Source organism: Choloepus didactylus, chromosome 14 (assembly GCF_015220235.1).
Source record: "Choloepus didactylus isolate mChoDid1 chromosome 14, mChoDid1.pri, whole genome shotgun sequence".
Taxonomy (NCBI): Eukaryota; Metazoa; Chordata; class Mammalia; order Pilosa; family Megalonychidae; genus Choloepus; species Choloepus didactylus.
The window spans coordinates 51,068,048-51,070,978 of NC_051320.1; the positions used below are offsets into that span (position 1 = coordinate 51,068,048).

At 39.5% G+C, this 2,931-nt stretch overlaps 1 pseudogene; it reads right to left on the reverse strand.

Annotated features, from left to right (window-relative positions):
* Nucleotides 1–2,089: 2,089 nt before the first annotated feature.
* LOC119508846 lies at nucleotides 2,090–2,523 on the reverse strand (annotated as a pseudogene).
* Nucleotides 2,524–2,931: the final 408 nt, after the last annotated feature.

Consider the following 2,931-nt stretch of genomic DNA (forward strand, 5'->3'; position numbering starts at 1 on the left):
AGGGGAGAAATTCAAAGCAAGGAGAAGAGAGTGATTTGAGGAGGAGGGAGTAATCAGCAACATCAAATGCTGTCGAGAGTAGCTGAATGATAAGACTGAAAATTTCCACTGAATTTAGCAAGGCTTGAAAACTTTTGAAGGTTTTAGGTGGCATGGTGGAGGCTGAACCTAGTTTCAAGAGTGAGGAAAGCTGGAGACACTAACCAGGAACAAATCATTTGGAAAGTTTGGCTTTTCGGAGTAGGAGATTTCAGTCAGGAACATAAGGCTATCTCCTGGCTAATTGTGGGATAATCTATAAGGATTGGCCCCAAAGACAGTCTGGATCTCCTTTTGGTTGCAATGAAGAGAGCTTAGTAGTGGCCTTCTCTGGGATAGAGGAGTTAGCATCAGAGGTCCCTTGCATTGGTAGAATTCCAGCAATAATGGAAATGACCCTGTTGGCTTGGTTGTTGCAGAGTTCAGTGGTCTTGACTTCAGCAATGGCCAACAAAAAGATCTTGCTATGTGGGGAAGATGATGATACACCAGGCGTCAGGAACATGCAGCTCAGCTATTGGTAAGGAATGAGCTGGACCGCTGACTCAGAGAGAAACTGGTCTTCCAGACTGTGAAGATTGAACTTTGAGTCTGGGATCAAATGCTTATGTTTGGGAAGAGCACACCTCTACTCTCATAATGGGTTTGGAGACCACAGGTCAAAGTAACACTTTCACAAATGTGTGTTCTATCATCTCAGATGGAAACCTGGGAGAGTAATCAGGTCTGGGTTGAAATACATGTTCTGTGGGAACATCCTGCTTTGGGGGAAACTTATGTTCTCAGGTCTTCTTTGCCTGCAAGGTGTGAGATTTCAATCAACATGCTGTGACTTGCTGATGATTGTTGCAATGTAGATGAGGCGAACTACATCGGGTCATCCTGGTGGTCATGATGTCCAGGCACTAGTGGGCTCTGGGCAGGCTGGATTCCTAACTGTGTGAGGTCATTGGATCTTGCATGGGAGGAATTAGCTGAGATCAGTTGTACTTACTTTCTATCATTGTTTTCCCATTGAATACTGCATCTTTAATGAGAGAAAGAAGCAAATAATAGAATATATACATATATATATATATATATACACACATACACACATTAGCCTTTTCAACTTTCATGGATGGTTATGAAGAAAATCTGGTGGAGGTTGATTAGTCTAGATGCCATCTAACACACCTTACAATGAGATTCTGTATTGTCATGGGGGTTGATATCCAATCTGTTCAAATGCCTACATATATAATTTTTTTTGTAGAAAAAGCATTTTTATTTATATGGAAAAGGCTACAGTAAGATCTGTAAAAGGTGTCAATATAATATTACCTATACAGAAAAAAATTCAAATGTGAATAGCAACAAATAAAAGTTATACATCTTCCTACTTAGCAGTGCAATTAATTCACATTGCAATAGTTAAGTCAAATATAACAAAATCAGTATACTGAGAATTACAGTGTAAAGATCATTTCAGGTCTAAGAAATCTGCAATCAATCTACAGAATATCCTCAGACAAGGGAGACAGATAATACATTTCATCGGTTGTTGGGTTTTTTCAATACTGTTCACAGAAAAAAAGTAATGAGTTGATATACGTAGTAGGTAAATAGAATATGTTTGGTCTACACAGTAAAAAATACAAACTGTTAAGTGAGCTAACAAAAAATGAAATCTGAATACAGATTTATAAAACTGACATCTTAGCACACACAGTATTTCTCATGTAAAAACACCTAGTTTCAGCAAAAAAATAATTTGGTTGCTTTTCATCTGTGTTGTAAATCTTGAAAGGTGAAGATGCAGCTGTCCAAGTATCTTAAAAACCATAAGTGTCTTTCTTAATGTGTACAAAATGATAAATGCTCTCATCACAGTCTTAAGGGTATTTTTGGAAGTTTGTTTTGTCTTGCTTTAGAGACACATTTAAAATGGGCAAAAATCAAGGGATTTCATAATACACTGAAACAGTAAACAATGCTTAATTTACTGCTAATGTTGGAAAAAAACCTAGATTTTACGATACTCTTATAAATGAAAAATTTTTTTTGAATTTTACATTTCATATTTCTGAGTCAGTTCTCTTGCATGTCTGTTGTAGTTTTCTTTGATTTATAGATTTGTGCAATATCTGGTACTAGAGGGTCATCTGGATTAGGATCACAGAGTAGAGAGCACATGGACAATAAAACTGTTGATACAGTCAGAGTTGGTGACCATTGCGATCTCAGACAAATACTTCCATTACTGTTTATGTTTGGATGGTAAATTTTTTTTTGTGAAAGCAACCTTTGTGGTTTAAAAAGATAGTCTGTCAGAAAATGTACAGTGAGAAAGAAGTCTCCACCTTGATATGCGCTATCAGGAGGCCCCACAATAGTTAGTTGCCAGTGGAACAGATCATTTCCCACAGGTCCAGCTGAACAGTGAGCAGGTGGATCACGTTGCAGATCACTCAGTTCTTTCTGAATCCGCTTCAGTGCCGTGGATCAAGGGGGTGGCAGCTGTAGGGCTTGGGGATGTGTGGTCATCGCGGGCTTGGCTCACTGACTGCTTGGCTGGTTCCGCCTGGTGGGTCCCTGGCTTGCCGTTCGCTGCTTGCTCTGGGCGCTGGTGCCAGTGCCTTGTGCCTCAAATGCCTCTACTTTTATATCCATAATGCAATACAGCAAGGAGCCATTCAGAAGGATGATGGAAAGACACTACAAGGCCTATTCTCAGGCATGTTCTCTTCATGATTGCAAGTTGGTTGTGGCAGTTCCAGGTATCCCATCCAGACATAATGAAAGAGGAACTGTTTCTTCCTATGCTGTTTCTATTAGTGAAACGTCCTTTCTCTGGAGCATTCCAAGAGATTTCCCCATGCGTCTCATTGTCTAGGAATACATCACATGCCT